The sequence below is a fragment of the Mirounga angustirostris genome, unplaced genomic scaffold, assembly GCF_029215605.1.
Source record: "Mirounga angustirostris isolate CCGP_5_RB_7025 unplaced genomic scaffold, mMirAng1.0.hap1 SCAF_11, whole genome shotgun sequence".
Lineage (NCBI taxonomy): Eukaryota > Metazoa > Chordata > Mammalia > Carnivora > Phocidae > Mirounga > Mirounga angustirostris.
In genome coordinates this window covers 108,477,331-108,483,074 of record NW_026991719.1, presented here as the reverse complement: position 1 = coordinate 108,483,074, position 5,744 = coordinate 108,477,331, and positions in this window count along the sequence as shown.

Genomic DNA, 5,744 nt, shown 5'->3' with positions numbered 1-5,744 from the left:
ATGTACACTGAAAACTACAGAACTTTATGAAAGAAATTAAAGAAGACACAAATAAATGAAAAGACATTCCATGTTCATGGATCACATGACTTAATATTATTAAAATGTTCATGCTGCCTGAAGTTATTTACAGATTCAGTGCAATTCCTATCAAAATCCTAATGACATTTTTTTACAGAAATAGAAAAAGCAATCCTAAAATTCATATGGAAACACAAAACACCCTGAATAGCCAAAGCAATCTTGAGCAAGAAGAATAAAGCTAGAGACATCACATTTCTTAGTTTCAAAACGTATTACCCACATGTATGCAGTCACTTGATCTTCAACAAAGGTGCCAACAATACACAATGGGGAAAGGAGAGTCTCTTCAATAAATGGTGCTGGGAAAATGGGATATTCACATGCAAAAGAATAAAATTGCACCCTTATATCATACGTAATAACCAACTCAAAATGGATTAGAAATTTAAACGTAAGACCTGAAAATATAAAACTAGAAGATAACACAGAGGAAAAGCTTCTTGACATTGGTCTTGGCAATGATTTCTTGGATATGATACAAAAGCATAAGCAGCAAAAGCCAAAATAGACAAATGGGACTACATCCAACCAAAAAGCTTCTACACAGCAAAGGAAACAACAGAGTGAAAAGGCAACCTACAGAATAGGAGAAAATATTTGCAAGCCATCTATCTGGTAAGGAGTTAATATCCCAAATATATAAGGAACTCCTACAGCTAATTACCAAAAGAAAACAAAACCAAAACAAATAACCTGATTAAAAATGGGCAAAGGACCTGAACAGACGTTTCTCTGAAGAAGACATGCAAATGGCCAACAGGTATATGAAAAGATGCTCAACATCACTAATCATTAGAAAAATACTAATCAAAGCATCAATAAGATATCACCTCACAACTGTTAAAATGGTTATAAAAAAAGGTAAGAGATTACAATGTTGGTGAGGGTGTAGAAAAATCGCAACTCTTGCACACTGTTGGTGAGAATGTAAGTTGGCGCAGCTTCTACGGAAGACTGTATACAAGTTCCTCAAAAAGCAAAAAATAGAACTACCATATGACCCAGCAATCCCACTTCTGGGCATTTATTCAAAAGAATTGAAATCAAGATCTCAAAGTGATATCTGCACCCCCATGTTTATTGCAGTATTATTCACAATGGCCACAATTTGGAAACCACCCTAAGTATCTATCGATAGATGAATGGATAAAGAAAATATGGTATATGCATACAATGGAATATTATTCCACCTTAAACAAAGAAGGAAATCCTGACGTATGATACTAAACAGATAAACCTAGAGGACATCATGCTAAATGACAGGTACAGTTTCAAAATTAATCAAATTTCTAGAAGAAAACACTGGATATGTGTCAGGTTCATTTCTTTCCTTTTCTCTTTTCACTGGGTCTTGGCCCCTCAAATCTTCCCCTAACACCACAAAAGCTATTTTTCCTATGTCGTCCAGCAGTGGCCCTCTGTCTAGCCAAAACCAAGATTCTCAAACTCTTACTATGCGCCCAGAATTTGCAAATGTCCCCTGGGAAAAAAATAACTCTCCTTTAAGTGGCTCAACCCTCTTTGAAATCTTGGCCCCTCTGATGATGATCGCTTTAGCAGCTTGCAATGTTTCTACACACATATATACCCAGATTTTTTAGTTGTTCTTGGTGAGACTGAAAGCAGGAGCTCGCTGAGAGATTTAAACAGAGAACTAACATGACCAACTTTGCACTTAATAAAGATCACTCTGGAGGCAGTGTGGAGGATGGTGGATTAGTTTGGTAGGACTGCCATGACAACGTTACCAGTCTGAGTGGGTGGCTGAAACAACAAAAATTAATTTTCTCACAGTTGGGAAGGATAGAAGTCCAAGATCAAAATATGCATTTCTTCTGAAGCCTCCCTGCTTGGTTTGTAGATGACCATCTTCTTTCTCCCTGTGCCTTCATGTTGTCTTCCCTCTGTACCTACCTGTGTCCAAATTTCCTCTTCTTACGAGGACACCAGTTACAAATTGGATTAGGGCTCACCCTAATGACCTTATTTTAACGTAATTACCTCTTTAAAGAACCTATATCCAAATATAGTCACATTCCGAGTTACGGGGGTTTAGGACTTCAACATATGAATTTTCTTTGGTGAGGGTGTACAATTCAGTGCATAACAGATGGCTTGTAGGGCAGCAAATGTGGAGTCAGGGAGGCCAGTGAGAAAGCTATTGCAGTAATTCAGGAGAGAGAGAGAGAGAGATTTTGTTATGTTGGACCAAGTAATGGCAGAGGGGCTGGAGCTAATCGGATTGCTTTAAGAGAACATCAGAAGATAGAATAGCTAGGATTTGGTCATTGGGAATAAGATATGTTAAGATATTGAGGGAAGAGTCAAGGATGATATCCAATTTTTTTTATTATGTTCAGTTATCCAGCATATAGTACATCATAAGTTTTTGTTGTAGTGTTCAGTGATTCATTGGTTGCATATAACACCCAGTGCTCATCACCACACGTGCCCTCCTTAATACCCACCACCCAGTTACCCCATCCCCCCACCCCCTCCCTTCTGTAACCCTCAGTTTGGTTCACGGAGTCCAGAGTCTCTCATGGTTTGTCTCCCTCTCTGATTTCTTCCCATTCAGTTTTCCCTCCCTTCCCCTGTGGTCCTCCGCACTATTCCTTATATTGCACATAGGAGTGAAACCATATGATAATTGTCTTTCTCTGCTTGACTTATTTCACTTTTCTCATTTGAGTATGGAGTAGAGAATATAGACATAACATGGATTGGGAAGAGTTGTCCTCGGAGATGCAGGCATAACCTCATTTCCCTCCTGCATTCTGTGGTAAAGCTTAAAGCCTGGGATACTGCTCCTCGAGCGACGGCCCCTCCGTCTTTATCTGAACACCATAGCTCATAATACTCTGGGTCCATTCTGGTCCCCATCCTAACTCCTTATTGCCTGAACTCCTGGAATGCTCAGACCTGTGCCACTGTGAGGGGATTAGAGAGCTAGCCTCAGTCAGTAGCCTAGTCTCTCCTCGGCTCACCCATGGCCAGGTGGTTGCCGGCTTCTTTGTTCCATGGCACCCGTCTGCTACTTGGGCTCCTCTATTCCAAGGACCCCTTTATAGGGCCAGGTTTCCCCTTCATCTGAGACCTCTTGGTGCTGATCATTTGCCTGAACATGTGCCTGTCTTTGCTTTACACCTCATCTCAATGGACTGATCCAGCTCGACTATCTGCCTCTGTCCAGTTGTGAGGATATTGCAATGCCTTGTTACTGACTCCCAGCGGTTGGCATGCCAACCTCAGAGAATGACAGCAGTGACCTGAACTAGTCCAGAAATACTCAGGTCCCCTTTCTCAGGCTTCTCTATCCATCTGAAGAAGATGCCCTTCTCAAAGAATGTGAGACAGGGAGACTAAGCTAACATCTCATGTCAGGCCAAGTGCAAGTGAGTAATGAGGCCCCAGTGAGCCAGCGTAAAGACAGCAGGGACTCTACCGACTTTACCGAGAACATTCTGACCAGGATTGTATCTCTTTATCCTGTCCTGCTACATTTTTTTTGGTAGCCAATCCAGAGTTCATAAACATACTTGTGGCTTGCCCATCACCCAAACCGGCAACCTTCAGACACTATTACTCTTTAGTTGCCTTTGTTTCAGACCCTCCCTACTCTAGCATCAAACCACTTCCCTGCTAAAACTGCCTTTCCCCTACATGGGAAATCAAATTCGCATGTGTTAGAAACTGCCACTTTCCTACCGCTGCCTGTTCTCTTGCTTTATTTCTTTTAGTAACATAAATCCCTGAAAGCATTTTTTAAGATTTTATTTTTAAGTAATCTCTACACCCAACATGGGGTTTGAACTCACAACCCCGAGATCAAGAGTCACATGCTCCATGGACTGAGCCAGCGAGGCGCCCCTTTGGGTCCCTGAGATTTAGCAGTGAACTGGGATCCTCACAATAAAGACTACATTTCCCAATCTCCCTTGCAGCTATGTTTGGTCATATGACTAGGTATGCATCTGGAAGTAATGCCTGCAAACTCTGAACCTTTTCTTAAAAGGAAATGTCTTCCCAGCAACTCAAGTGTTTATCCATAGCACACACACACACACACACACACACGATGAAATACTACTCACCCATAAAAAAGAATAAAGTCTTGCCATTGCAACAACATAAATGGATCTAAAGCATATAGTGCTAAGTGAAGTAAGTCAATCAGAGAAAGACAAATACCATATGATTCCACTTGTATGTAGATTTTAAGAAGTGAAACAAAGAAAAAAGAGAAAAACAAGAAGACTCTTTAAGACAGAGAACACACCTGAGGGGAATGGATGAACTAGGTGAAGGGATTAAGAGGACACTTATGGGGCGCCTGGGTGGCTCAGTTGGTTAAGCGACTGCCTTCGGCTCGGGTCATGGTCCCAGGGTCTTGGGGTCGAGTCCCGCATCAGGCTCCCTGCTCTGCGGGAAGCTTGCTTCTCCCTCTCCCACTCCCCCTGCTTGTGTTCCCTCTCTCGCTGTCTCTCTCTCTGTCAAATAAATAAATAAATAAATCTTTAAAAAAAAAAAAAAGAGGACACTTATGAGGAGCGCTGAGTAATGTACACAGCTGTTGAATCACTACATTGTACACCTGAAACTGACATAATACTGTATGTTAATTATACTTGAATTTCAAAAAGGAAAACGGCTTACCCTGTGCTTTTTCTACCTCCTTTCCTAAGAGCTAAAACACAGTCATAATGGTGACGAACCAATTTTGGCGATGCAGAGAAGGAAAATATTCTAGGGAATGACGGAACCACAAGATTTGAGTTTTGCTACGAACTTTTTTTTTTTAATTTTATTTATTTATTTGACAGAGAGAGACATAGCGAGAGAGGGAACACAAGCAGGGGGAGAGGCAGAGGGAGAGGGAGAAGCAGGCTTCCCAAAGAGCAGGGAGCCCGATGCGGGGCTCAATCCCAGGACCCCGGGGATCATGACCTGAGCCGAAGGCAGACACTCAACAACTGAGCCACCCAGGCACCCCTGTTTTTTGAAGATTTTTAAAAATTATTTATGTATTTATTTGTCAGAGAGAGAGAGAATGAACGAGCACACAAGCAGGGGGAGGGAGAAGCCGGCTCCCTGCTCAGGAAGGAGCCCGACTCAGGACTCGATCCCAGGAGCCCGGGATCACGACCTGAGCCGAAGGCAGACGCTTAACCGACTGATCCACCCAGGCGCCCCTCTGCTACGAACTCTTTAAGCACTATGAGCAAGTCCCTTCCTCTGCCCAGGCCTCAGTTTCCTCTTCTGTGAAGCAAGGGGGACTTCAGGGATTCTGCTAGCTCTGAACTCCTTTATGTCTTGTGTCCCCTCTGTTACAACACAAAGCATGCAGGGAAAGTCCCATCAAACCTCAAATACCTCAGCGCAAATGTGTGTCTGTTGATCCCATTGTTTTTCGTGGATGGGGCTGAAGCAATCACTTGGGGCCTGAAGCCTCCTGGACTGGTCACAAAGTAGAGCCGAGAGAAGAGGGAGCCGTCAGGAGAAGGAAGGACTGTGGTGGAGACACCCTCACGGCCCAGGCACCGTCCATCTCCACGCAAGCTTCATAGAGAGGCCTGCCTGAGGAAATGCAACCGCTCGCAGGGCGAAGGTTAACCCACCCAGCTTCCCCAAACTGGGCCAAACTGGGGGGGCCTGGGCAT